Below are 15,024 nucleotides of genomic sequence, written 5' to 3' on the forward strand. Positions count from 1 at the left end.
CTTGACACAGGCTGCCCTCTAGGATGCCTTCGAGTCAAAGCATGAGTCCACCTATAAACCTCCATCTGTGCCTTCCATCCAGTGCAGTCATAATTCACGTGACGGGATTTGTTAACAGAGAGCTGATGGGGATTTGTTTGATCATTATTCAGCCACTCGATCAACTGTACTGATCAATTATAGAGCTGTAAATATTCATAGCACTTGTTGTATCTGGGCACTAAACACGACCCCGAATCCTTGAGCAATCTATTAAACAAAAATTAAGGTCAAATCAAAAGGCATGTGAAGTTTTATATTTTTAATGTGAAACTTAATATTTAATATTTTTACATTTTTAAAGGTATTCCGACATTTGTTTTCACTTCTGGGGCTCTAACCTAGTAGTAATGTATCCAGTGAGAGTAGATAATGTGTTTTGGTTGGCTATAACAGATGGATAAATGGATGTAGCCGTCGGGCCAAAATCCTGCATTCTTTCTATAGATCAGCAGGGGGCGACTCCTCTCGTTGCAAAAAGAAGTCAGATTATATATAAGTGCACAAAAACAATGCCCTCATAGCTAATTGGATTTATGACCCCAGTGAATGCTGTTTTGGGGTTGAGTCACAATTTTTAAGTCCTTTTTATTAAAACATTATTTATTATCGTGGCTCAAGAGTTGGGAGTTCGCCTTGTAATTGGAAGGTTGCCGGTTTGAGCCCCGGCTTGGACAGTCTCGGTCGTTGTGTACTTGGGCAAGACACTTCACCTGTTGCCTACTGGTGGTGGTCAGAGGGCGTGGTGGCGCCAGTGTCCGGCAGCCTCGCTTCTGTCAGTGCGCCCCAGGGTGCCTGTGGCTACAATGTAGCTTGCCATCACCAGTGTGTGAATGTGTGTGTGAATGGGTGGATGACTGGACATGTAAAGCGCTTTGGGGTCCTTAGGGACTAGTAAAGCGCTATATAAATACAGGCCATTTACCATTTACAGGCCATTATGACATTATGTCCATTTTGCAAATAATTATTATCCTGTTTACAGTAAGATAACTGAAAAAGCATAATGTGTGTTTTAGAAAACAGCTACTTTAATAAATCGTTGAAATGGTCACTGCTAGAATGCTGTTTTTTGCAGCATATGTATTTTAACTTTTTTTTTTTTTACTTGAAGTAATTAATCAGATTATTAGGGCGTATGTACCTTTTGGTTTATTATTTTTCAAAGTCCAAGTATTTGGAAGTTTTACACCCTGACTAAAACCCTTTTCATTTGATGATACCAGTGTTCTTATATTTGGAGCCACTGGTGCTGCCAAAAAGACAGGAGGGCGAGCTGAGGATTTTAAGATTTTCATTGGGAGTGACCAGAATGGACAGAATAAGAAACAAGTACCTCAGAGGGACAGCTCAGGCTGAGCAGTTTGGAGACAAAGAGAGGCAAGGCTGAGGGGATTTGGACAAAGGAGGGATAGTGGATATATTTGACAAAAGATGTGGAATATGAGCTGCCGGGTACAGCTCAGTGAGAAGATTCATGGATGTAGCGAAGGAGGACATGCAGAGGGTTTGTGTGATAGAGGGGGATGTTAGGGATAGGGTGTGCTGGAGGCGGATGATGCAGTGTGGCAATCCTTAAAAGGATCAGCCAAAAAAAAAAAAAGATGATGGACGGGAGGAAAACGAAGATAAGTAATGAGTACCTTTAAAAATTGCAGAGTTAAATAGACTGTTCACATCTGTCCACACAGAACAGTTAGAAACTGTAGAAACTCAAGGACATGATGACACAAAATACCACATTGACTGAGGGTAACGCGGTGCTTGCGGAGGAGCTGAACCACTTCTTCGCACGCTTTGAGGTGAAGGGACCAGAGGCAGCAAAAACATCGGACAGCAGCAGCAGCCCAAGCCTCATAGTGCAGGAATATGAGGTGAGGCGCACACTGAGGGCAGTGAACCCCAGGAAGGCCGCCGGACCAGATGGGGTAACCGCAAGGGTCCTAAAAGAGTGTGCAGACCAGCTGGCTGGGGTCTTGACTAAGATCTTCAACACTTCACTGTCCCAGTCCTGCATCCCGCCGTGCCTAAAGTCAGCCACAATTGTCCCACTGCCAAAGCGTACTAACATTAGCAGCCTCAACGACTACCGACCAGTTGCTCTAACACCTGTTATAATTAGAGATGGACCGATCCGATATTACGTATCGGTATCGGTCCGATACTGACCTAAATTACTGGATTGGATATCGGAGAAAAACATAAAAAATGTAATCCGATCCATTAAATATCACGAAAGCACCTCACAAAACTTGCAACACGCCGTAACTCACCTCAGAACGTTAGCACGTCGGAGCAGTATGCATCACGTGATAGAGCGGCTGTGGCATGCGGGACCTGTCGGTGGTCTGGATAGAATTTGGAGCTTCGCTAGCAACCTGGCATTTCATCTCCGACAAAGTTATCCCGAGAGAAGTAAAGCAAGTGTGTAAGTCCATCTCTGAATGTTTGTAAAGCATTCCTGCCTGAAGCTTAACAAACGACTGCCTCTCCTGCTGCTACTTCAATCATGAAACTGCTTAACGATCAGCTGATCGGCTTTTCTGTCGCGAGTCCGTGTCTCTAGTTTGCTTTTGGCCCACTTCGCACCAGAAAGAGGAAACCAGCGGCTGAACAACAGCAGCACGTTTAAGCTTGATCAGCTGTTGTTAGAATGTATTTAATATTACTTTCTACTCGAGGATCTTTTTCTACGTAGCTGACGCTGGTAACTGTGCAGGGGCGGATCTAGCAAAGTTTAGCCAGGGGGGCCGATAGGGCATTAACAGGGAAAAGGGGGCACAAAGACATACTTTTCTTTCTTATTCTCATTTAAAATGTCTAGCTTTTAATAAATAATTATCTGACACCCAAAGTTTTAATTTGATGTAAAATGAATAGAAGTCAATTACTGTATATAGTAACTATTAAGTCTAATATATATACCCTAGTAAGCTATAGTACTTTTTCCTTTGGGAAGGTACCATCTGTGCAGTCTGCAATTCTGTTGAAGAAAGATGTTGAATCTATTTAATATTTCTTGAAAAATAATTGATTTTTGTGCATTTTTTTTCACACTGCATCAAATTAAGGTTGATTACGTCGATTAAGCATCATGAGGTGGAGCGTGAGGGGTGGTTCCCTATTTTTTATTTATTTATTTTTGTTGTTGCTGGGAGTTGGAACCCTATTAGTTAGGTTGCTTAATATTTATGCTAAGTACTCTTTAAAATACCAGAATAGGGAGGATGGTGTAGGTTTAAGTTTATTATATTGATCAGTATTGCTGAACTATGAAATAATTTTTTTTGCATACAGGTATAACAGAATAGCTTTAGTGTAGTTGTTGTTTTAAACTTGAGTATGAACTTATACAAAATGCAGCAAGATATTTAAAAAACAGTTTTGTTGATTAAAAAACACTATATCGGATTCATATCGGTATCGGCAGATATCCAAATTTATGATATCGGTATCGGTATCGGACATAAAAAAGTGGTATCGTGCCATCTCTAGTTATAATGAAGTGCTTCGAGAAACTGGTCCAACGTCATATCATGTCCTGCCTGCCACCCACACTCGACCCGCTCCAGTTCGCATACAGAGCTAACAGATCACCTGAAGATGCCATTGCTACAACGCTCCACACCGCCATCTCTCACCTGGAAGTGCAGGGCCGTTACGCCAGGCTGCTCTTTGTTGACTTTAGCTCTGCTTTCAATACGATACTCCCGGACAGACTAATAGTTAAACTGCTGGAAATCGGACTTCCTTCTACCACCTGCCACTGGATCAGAGACTTCCTCTCAGACCGTGTACAGAGAGTTAGAGTGGGGCCTCATCTTTCCCCAGCCCTCAGCCTTAACACCGGCTCTCCACAAGGCTGTGTACTGTACACTCTGTACACACATGACTGTGTTAGTACCCACCCAGACAACACAGTCATCAAGTTTGCAGATGATACCACCGTGGTGGGGCTTATCTCAGGGGGAGATGAGACGGCGTACAGAGCTGAAGTTCAGAGGCTGTCAGATTGGTGTGTAGATAACAACCTGGACCTCAATACCACCAAGACAAAAGAACTGGTAGTTGACTTCAGAAGGAGGAAGTCTGAGCTGCAGCCTGTCAGCATCAACGGGGAGTGCGTGGAAAGGGTCTCCAGTTTCAAGTTTCTGGGTGTGCACACAGACACAGACCTCCAATGGAGCTCTAACACCTCTGGAGTTTTAAAGAAGGCCCAACAGCGTCTCCACTTTCTGAGAATCCTCAGAAAAATGGACCTGAAGAAGGAGCTGCTGACCGTCTTCTACTGCTGCGCCATTGAAAGTGTGCTGACATATTGCATCGGTGTGTGGTTCTCCAGCTGCACCACAGTACACAGAAAGGCACTCCAGAGGGTCATCAATATGGCCCAAAAAATCATTGGACATCCTCTTCCCTCCCTGAAGGACCTGTACAGCACTCGCTGTCTCAAGAGGGCACGCAGCATCCTACGGGACTGTACTCACCCAGGACACCGGGTGTTTAAGCTGCTGCCATCTGGCAGGAGGTTCAGGCTGCTGAGGTCCCGAACAAATAGACTCAAGGACAGCTTTTACAACAGGGCAATAGCCCTGATCAATGTAAATAGCTGACCTGACTGGATACCTACCTGGACTTTTTGGGGTAAAAGCAGTAACAATAATAATATTTATATTTATAACAAGGTGCAATAACAATTAATGTGCAATAATAACAGTGTGCAATACAAATACACTTATTCTTCTTTTTTATTACTAAGTTATTATACTGTGTTGTGTTGTTTGCGTTGCGTTGTGATGTGTCGTATCGGGTCGTGTTGTGTTATATGTAGTGCCGACGTAGGACAGTTTTCCAATTTCATTGTACTACTGTACTATGTATGACGTGCAATGACAATAAAGAGTTATCTTATGTTATCTTATCTTAAAAAGAGCAGGTCCTGAGATTAAACCTTTCTCAACTTCAAAGTGAGAAACTGAAACAAGGGATTGCTTTGACTGACATGTGACAGGGTGGAAAATGCATTAAAAGGTTACCTAGACAACCAGAGCCTTGAGCCTTGAATGTCCACTAGCAGCCAGCCATCACCAGTTATGAGCAACTTCCTGTGTGGACATCCCTTCAATGTCAGAGGTATTGTGCAGTATATACTAAATATTCTGTCTTCATCCATGGAGAAGAAGAGTTTTACCATTGATACCTTCCAAATCTGCAGAGCGTTTGATTAGATTAAAGTGACGGATAGTCCAAATCTAGCTGTTATTCCAGACCCGAGTTCTACTCTGTGCTTTAAACCTAACCTGATGTAATAACCTTGGGAACTCTGTCAAAGGAGCAACAACATGATAAGTTCACTTTTCCTCGGTGCACAAGGAGTACAAAAAGGCACAACACACACTCACATGTACACTCTCCTCTCTTGCACACATGCTGTACTCCCCTGACGTCTTGTTAATGCAGCTCAGGCCCACTCTTAGACACTAGATCCTCCTTTCTTTTCCCCTCTCACTGTATATCTACTAGTGACACACTCACACGTACATGCACACACACAGAAAGTGTGGCTGAAATCAGAGGATACCCACTGACCTGCCAAACTTTATGCATTTAAGCAAGAAGGTGGCCTGCAGATCAACATGGGAAGCCAGCAAGACACCACTGACGCATTGTATTATTTCCCCTGTGTGGCTGCTGATATGTGCTCAGCTCACAAATTTCCCCAGAGGACGAGTTGTGTGACCTGTAGACTGGAGTATGAGGGCAAACGCTTGTTACTTGTAATGTCGGCTTGCTTCTTGTTTGTCCTCATTAAATGTACTCACAAGCAGAGAAATCAGGCAATCTGCTTTGAAATGAGGATTATTAGTTGTTTTATGTAATCTTGCATATATAGTATTATCCTTCATAAAGATAACATACAGTAGACCATGTTTGATTTGAAAACGGCTTTATAATGTGTAAATCATCTTAGGTCGACATGTCGTTCTATTCATCATGGCTTGTTATGGAAATTATGATGAAACCAGGTTTGCCTTGTTCGGGAGATGCCGGTGAGTAATATAAACTTTTATCATTTTTATAATGGAAGGTGCTTCATATCAAGGACAAGAGAGATGAACATGTTCCAAGTGCTAATCTCACACAGAGTTTCATTTACTCCCTTCTACAGCTACTTTCAACATAAGTATGTCTCTGCTGAGAGGCAAATGAAACACTGGTCACCATTATCCAACAGACTCCACTGGGCGTGACCTTTCAAGTCTCCCCAGAACAGAGAAGCCTCATCAAATACAGTGATTGGCACCAAAAATATATATTACACAAACTTTCTATGTCTATATCATATCATATCAAACAACAAAATACTCTGTAAATAATACAGTTTATTGGAAAACAACATTATTTATCTGTTTTCAAATTACTGTTGAAAAATAAACCTGCTTTATAAGTTATTTAATTAGGTTAGTTCAGTTCAATTCGATTCTGTTTGATTTTATTTACATGGCACTAAATCACAACAACAGGTGCCTCAAGACATTTTATGCTGTAAGGTAAAAATCCTACAATAATACAAAGAAAACCCAAACAATCAGACGACTCCCTCTGAGCAAGCTTTTGGTGACAGTGGCAAAAAATCCTCCCTTTTAGCAGGAAGAACCCTCAGAAGAAGGGCTCAGCCATCGGTTGGGGTTGAGAGGAGAAAGAAGGACAACAAACATGCTGTGGAAGAGAGACAGAGATGAATAATAACTATGATCAAACTCAAAGAGGTGTATAAACCCTCAGAAATACTCAGTACATTATGGGAATCCCCCAGCAGCCTAGACCATTTGCAACAAAGCTAAGGGAGGATTCAGGCTCACCTGATCCAACCCTAACTATATGCTTTATCAAAAAGAAGTTTTAATAAAAGTAGAGATAGTGTCTGTCTCCTGAATCCAAACTGGAAGCTGGTTCCACAGAAGAGGGGCCTGAAAGCTGAAGGCTCTCCCTCCCATTCTACTTTTAAATACACTAGGAGCAACGAGTAAGCCTGCACTCTGAGAGCAAAGAGCTCTAATAGGGTCATTCTGTACTATAAGATAAGATGGCGCCTGATAGCTCATTAGCGAAACGTCAGATTTGGCTTAAAATGTTTACTTTGCTAAGGTTAGAGGAACCTTTGACGCTGAGATCATAACTGACACTAAAGGAAGAATCTTTACATCTTTAAAGGAGTGATGAAGCAGTTATATATTATTGTAGCACGAGCTGCACAGTGTGACTGCGCATGCTCGAACAACCACATTTTAAAAAAATTCCCAAATACAGCTGATCAGTGTGTTTTATGGTAAATTGCACACACTTGATTATTTGTGAGTTGTTTCAGGTATCAGTTGGAGTGATGAGTAAGGGATCACATTATCACTCTGTCAGAATTAACAAATCAGTGTTGTACAGTATAATTAGCTAGTTTATGAATTACCAGCTTACTTTTGAGTGGGTGTTACACAAAGTTATGATTTCTTAATTTTCAGCAATGATTTAAAATTAGTTGTTTTTCCAGTTATCATGGCAGAAATCCAGCCAGTATTTACTGTTAGTGTTTTACAACTTGTGACATTAAAAATAAAAGTATTTGTATAAATACAATAAAAAAAAATTCACAGTGAGAACAGTCTATTTGTTATTGTACATAATCCCACAATGGCATCCAGTCTTACTCACAGTAGAGTGGTTATGCAGAAATTATATCTTCTACAGGGACTGTAGGACTGTAGTTACATTAAGGTGGTTATTTTATAGTCTTTTCTGGTTTGACATGGATGGATGGATGGATGGATGGATGGATGAACTATGAAGATGAGATCATCAGGGCAGTGCATCAAAGATCCATTAGCCCTGAAATTAATAAAGAACACTAATTTCCCTCAAGGCTTCCCCACAATGCAAGTGTGGGAAGAGATTTCAGTCAAATAGTTTAAATAATTTTCCGTTTTTAAATTTTCTTTCAATTTCTCTTCTTCTAAATATCAAAAAGTCAAAACTTTTCAATTACATATATCTGCAAGTTGGAATCTGTCAGCGAAGCCAATATTCAGTTTGCAGACTCCCTGCTCTGTCTTTCCCCTTTGGTGTTGTTTCTTTTTATTGTTGATAGACCTGGAGAAATTAATGTTTTATTAATATGCATTCACAGTGGCTGCACTTGCATGATTAAATTGCTCACAATTAAGTACTACTGTGGAGTTTTGCACTTTACTCATACTAAAATAAATGCTTGAGCTGTGCCTCTGAATACCACCCAAAGGCCTTATTCTAGTGGACTAATCCAGGACGATGTTATTAATTCTGCTCTTTACTTGAGTAGCATGAAAGTCTGATATTGACTGGGGAGGAAAAAGCAGATGAAGGTTTAAACCTTGTAAATCAAAAAGTGTCAAAAAATGGATTTACAGTCTAGGCGACCGAGTGGTCCTTTGATATCCTGATCGAATGTAAATGAAAGAGACGGGGATGGAAAACTTCAAAACTATTGTTGCTCTGACAGCATTATTTGGTTTTCTTTACCACCGAGTACGTTTTTGTTGCTCATGCACAAGAGGACTGCAGCAGTAAACCAGCCTGACACGGGAGTGTATAAGTCAACTGCAGCAAGCACAGCAACTGAAATCTGAGTTAGAATCTACGCTGTAGAAGTTTGTACTCCATCACCTTTCCTCTGACAGCTCACTACAGCCAGAGGGAGGTACACAGACACAGAGACAAATACACTCACAGCTCTTTTGCATTGAGTTGATACACACCCAGTCATTTCACTGGGATCAAATGACTTTTTTGTGGGATTGTTTTGAGAACAATTGTGGCAACAGAGTGGAAACTCCATCATGAGATCTTAAAAACTGAAAATTGCAAATATAAATAAATATGACTTCCAGTTTCATGCATAGTGATTCATATTTTGTGTGGTGCTTTCCGAGGTCTCATACAGGTTAAAGCACTCAAATGTTCGCTTAAAAGAATCAGAAACTAAAGTTACGTAATGATCCTGCTTCCTATATTCAACACATTTTCATTCCTGTAACACATTCATGCTTGCGGATGTCAATCAAAATAAAGTGCTTATCTTCAAATGTTGCAAATGCAAATGCAAATGTTCGACTTGCTGTGTGAACTATATGTCTCAATATCAAAGGAACTCCTTAATGTGTGTTTTGAGGGTAATTTCTGGTCCCCATTGCACTGCTACATCAGATCTTTGGGTTCCTCCACTGTCCAAATCCTCCTTGAGCCCCTGGACTGAGGTATGACTTCCTGAGGTTTTATTAGATCCAGTTAACTGAAAAGCTTTATAGCAGATGCCTGCAATACTGAGCATGTATTGCATCCATATATCATACAGAACATTAGTCAAAATGTTGTTGTGCAAGAAGAAACATAGATTTTGGATAATCGTGCAGAGCGGCAATTGCACATAAAAGGGTTGTCTTTCCAGTGGTTTCAATCAAGATTTCTTGGCATTTTGTCATGGGCTGTTAAATTCCTGATTTTTCTGCTTCAGCCCGTTGATGAAGGAAGCTCTCTGAAGAAGGAAGAGTTTCTGCAGTCACATGTAATTTTTCTTCTTCTTTCTTTTGTAGTTGAGTGTCTGTAAAAGCTGTAAAAAAAAATGTACCACATTCATATAGGTACGTATGCTATCCACCAACAAGTGTTTTCAGTTTTTAACTAAACTATACACTCATATTTACGTTATTTTTTTTTATTTTTTTGCCTTCATAATTGTCTTTGGTTTTTGTAACATGGATTCAGCAAGTTGCTGGAAACATTCCTCGTGGATTTTGGTCCATATTGACATGGTAGAGTCACACAGTTGCCTCAGCTCTCCAAATCCCAAAGGGTTTGGGATCTCATTACTGTGGAGGCCATCTGAGTGCAGTAAACTGACTGTCATGTTCAACAAACAGGGCAATCCACCCCCAGACGATGGGTACACTGTGGTTATAAAGGAATGGGCATGGTTAGCAACGATGCTCAGGTAGGCTGTGGCATGGAAATGATGGTTGGTTGGTGTTAAAGAACTGAAAGTGTATCAAAATAAATAGCTACCACCATTACACCACCAACAGCAGCCTGAATCATTGATACAAGCCAGGATGGATACATGCTTTCATGCTGTTTATGCCCAAAGGCTTGTCAGACCGGAAAACATTTTTCCAGTCTTCTGTTGTCCAATTTTGCAGATTGTAGCCTGTTGTTAGTTGACAGTAGTGGCACCTGGTGTGCTGCTTCAAGGTTCAGTGTTGGAAGGCATAATCATAATTAGCTATTGTAGGGTCTTTGCCTTACAATATAAAGTGACTTGAGGCAACTGTTGTTTTGCCATGTCAGTAAAATTGAATTGAATTGAATTCTTTGGCAATTGTTACCTTTGTTGTAACAAGTGATTATTTGAGTTACCTTTGATTTCCAATTAACTCAGAGCAGCTGGGCCATTCTCCTTTGATGTCCAGCATAAACAGAGCATTTTCAACTGCTCCTTACTGGATATTTTCTCTTTCTCTGAATATTCTTTGTAAAGCCTAGAGTTGGTTGTGTTGGAAAATCCCAGCTGGTTCTGAACTTGTAAGACCAGCCCATCACCAACAACCATCCGTCACCATTCTGCTGCTCTGCTTGAGCTTGAGAAGGCTGTCTTCACTAGGTCTAAATGCCTACATGCATTGAACCGCTAACATGGGATTGGCTAATTACACTTTTGAATTAAGAAGTAGTTGAAGACATGTAATAAAGTAGCATACAAGTATACAATTTGATATGCTTCAAACGCCAAACTCTGTTTTGGTAAAAGAAGCTATGTTTGAAATTTCATTAGATTTCAAAGTCCATGTACCAGACTCACTTTCTGACAAAAAGTGAAAAGCTGAATATTTTAACAGCTACCACAGAGTGCAGATGATTAATCAGTAAATCTCTCTCTCTCTCTCCTCTCAGCTCTGGTGTCAAGCAGGAAATCCTCAGCATTTATTCCTATGGAGATGCCACATGCACTGATAAGGACATAATTGAAAACACCCAGAGGGCTGGATTGTGTGTCACTCATGCTTCAGTCAGAACCGCAGCAACCCCCAGACTATTATATATCTTGGAATATATTCCTGCAGTGTTTTCCAGGGTTTTGCTTTAGTCTTTGGGTGCAAATTGGCATATTTTTATACTTTATTAACAAATTTATCTTCCTCTGAACCTTGTTAGAGGAGGTCATCATCTTGAGCAAAGGAGCAGAGTGATACTGAAATTTCCTATTACTCAACATCATCTGCTACATTCTTTTTTCACCCACATCCATCTCTCCTCATGTCTACTTTATTATTTTTACATCAATCAAATTCTTTACGCTTGCATATATATATATTTTTTTATTATATATCTATATTATATTTTTAGACTGATTCAGATTTTACGGGGGATATTAAAGTATCAGACAATCATTTGCAGACAGATGTGTGCCTACTTATGTATTTACTCATTTTTTCCTATCATTATCTTTTTTCCTGTTTGGTCCCAGCATTTCAGCTCTTGATGATTAGGAAATGGATCACGGGTAACAATGTTCTGTGAAAGAAAATGAGCTGCTGAAATGAATTGTGGTTATGCTCCTAAATTGGTTCAGCGACTGGATGGTGTCTATAATTCACATGTGAAAGGACAGCAGATGTGATGTATTTCTAAAGAGAGGAAAACTGACAGCTAAAATCAGAGGGTACAGCCTCAGAATGCACTTATGTACGAGTCCAGGCTTTCAGGGTTCTGCTAGTACAATTTGCTCCATTTTGAGCAGTGACTATGGAAGATTGACTATTTTCCCACTTATAAATCACTTATGGCCATAATAAATAACTGTTTCAGAGATTTAGCAGTACTTCCCAAACTCTAATTAAGCATCGTTTTGGTAAGAGGATGTAGCAATGAAGTTAATTAAGCACTCTAATACTGTCTTGGTACAGGCTGTTCCCATAGTTTTCCTTTTGTTTATCCCCTGTGTTTCTAAGTGCTGTCCTTTCCCCTGTCATCTATTCTTTCCTACCTCTCTCTCTCTCTCTCTCTCTCTCTCTCTTTTTACTTCTTTTCCTCACTAGCTACTTACCTACAGGGAGTGCAGAATTATTAGGCAAATGAGTATTTTGTCCACATCATCCTCTTCATGCATGTTGTCTTACTCCAAGCTGTATAGGCTCGAAAGCCTACTACCAATTAAGCATATTAGGTGATGTGCATCTCTGTAATGAGAAGGGGTGTGGTCTAATGACATCAACACCCTATATCAGGTGTGCATAATTATTAGGCAACGTCCTTTCCTTTGGCAAAATGGGTCAAAAGAAGGACTTGACAGGCTCAGAAAAGTCAAAAATAGTGAGATATCTTGCAGAGGGATGCAGCAGTCTCAAAATTACAAAGCTTCTGAAGCGTGATCATCGAACAATCAAGCGTTTCATTCAAAATAGTCAACAGGGTCGCAAGAAGCGTGTGGAAAAACCAAGGCGCAAAATAACTGCCCATGAACTGAGAAAAGTCAAGCGTGCAGCTGCCAAGATGCCACTTGCCACCAGTTTGGCCATATTTCAGAGCTGCAACATCACTGGAGTGCCCAAAAGCACAAGGTGTGCAATACTCAGAGACATGGCCAAGGTAAGAAAGGCTGAAAGACGACCACCACTGAACAAGACACACAAGCTGAAATGTCAAGACTGGGCCAAGAAATATCTCAAGACTGATTTTTCTAAGGTTTTATGGACTGATGAAATGAGAGTGACTCTTGATGGGCCAGATGGATGGGCCCGTGGCTGGATGGTAAAGGGCAGAGAGCTCCAGTCCGACTCAGACGCCAGCAAGGTGGAGGTGGAGTACTGGTTTGGGCTGGTATCATCAAAGATGAGCTTGTGGGGCCTTTTCGGGGTGAGGATGGAGTCAAGCTCAACTCCCAGTCCTACTGCCAGTTTCTGGAAGACACCTTCTTCAAGCAGTGGTACAGGAAGAAGTCTGCATCCTTCAAGAAAAACATGATTTTCATGCAGGACAATGCTCCATCACACGCGTCCAAGTACTCCACAGCGTGGCTGGCAAGAAAGGGTATAAAAGAAGAAAAACTAATGACATGGCCACCTTGTTCACCTGATCTGAACCCCATTGAGAACCTGTGGTCCATCATCAAATGTGAGATTTACAAGGAGGGAAAACAGTACACCTCTCTGAACAGTGTCTGGGAGGCTGTGGTTGCTGCTGCACGCAATGTTGATGGTGAACAGATCAAAACACTGACAGAATCCATGGATGGCAGGCTTTTGAGTGTCCTTGCAAAGAAAGGTGGCTATATTGGTCGCCGATTTGTTTTTGTTTTGTTTTTGAATGTCAGAAATGTATATTTGTGAATGGGGAGATGTTATATTGGTGTCACTGGTAAAAATAAATAATTGAAATGGGTATATATTTGTTTTTTGTTAAGTTGCCTAATAATTATGCACAGTAATAGTCACCTGCACACACAGATATCCCCCTAAAATAGCTAAAACTAAAAACTACTTCCAAAAACATTCAGCTTTGATATTAATGAGTTTTTTGGGTTCATTGAGAACATGGTTGTTGTTCAATAATAAAATTATTCCTCAAAAATACAACTTGCCTAATAATTCTGCACTCCCTATATTTATATGTTTGCTGACCTTTCAGATTTTGGTTGCACCTGATTATTCATTTAGTTCTCAGTGTATTCTCAGTGTCTGTAACCAGATTTGGCAACTGGGGGTCAGTCAGCCAGGTTCTCCACAGCACTACATCTACAGCCTGAGCCTGGATGGGCAGAGGGCTGGCTACCAGGTGTGTGTTACTCCTCCACACTGAAGAGAGCAAATGTCTAGACTCAATATACAATTTTTTCCAAGTTCCAGTGAAAAACTATTTTCTACTTTCTTTTGAAAAGTTTTGGGCTTCTGCTGATTTTAAACAATTTTGGCTGCACAGCATGCCTTTGGAGTGATGGAAACTCCACTGGTCTGTTTGTGTGGTTTCAGAGGTTAGAAAAGGGCACTTGGAGACCCAGTGGGAGAAGCATCATGGGTAGTCCACCCCCACCAAAACTCTGTGCACACCACTGTGATCATGTTCCTCAGCTTTTAGAGAGAAATATGTTTTCTACAGCTCTGGTTTTTCAAACTACTCTCTGGTTCTTCTTCTCCAACTTCTTTATTAGAAGTAAACAAGTATTTTTTTCATTTCTGTTGAGCATATTTCACAAATGATTTTGATACCAGGTCTGCAAGAAGAAAAGTGTGGTAACACAATCATAGTTGCATGATTATATTGATCTTTCTCTGGACCACTGGGAAAAATACACTTACTCCCCTCTTCTTCCTCATTTCCCTCTATATCCTTTTACCTTCAAACATCCACAGATATGAGAGCAATGTGATAGCCATTTATTTTACCTTGAAGTGTGGCAAAAGGGGAATGTTTTTTCAAAGTGTATGAAGCATGCATAATTGGCTTTTTGTCTTGAAGTGCAACAGTTTGGTTAAAATCTAATTCTCTTGTGGGAGTCTGTGAATAGGTTCTTTTGTTAGAACAATGACTAGTCATCGTAGGCCGCAAAAGATTCATTTCTGCAGGGAGTTTCCACACCCTGTTTTCTTAAAGGCTGAAGAGGAGGGGTAAACTGAGTCTCTTTAGTATCAATTCTCAGTGTTAATAATGCACCCCACCATGCAGGTCTGAGTCATGATGGAAGAAGGTTTAGCCAGAAAGTGCAAATATTATTCAGCTTAACCATGCCCTGCACATTCTGAAGTGGATCCAGAGTCATTACCAGGCCTAACGAGATGTGCATTGCCTCTTTTGTATTTTCAGTCTGCAATCTTTCTCTCGAGGTAGACTGGTCCCAGGTAAGGGCTCAGAGGTCTTCAGGGCAAATAATCTTACATATACATATAAAAAAAAAAAAAAACACCCAGC

Source organism: Aulonocara stuartgranti, assembly GCF_965226115.1.
Source record: "Aulonocara stuartgranti genome assembly, chromosome: 2".
NCBI lineage: Eukaryota > Metazoa > Chordata > Actinopteri > Cichliformes > Cichlidae > Aulonocara > Aulonocara stuartgranti.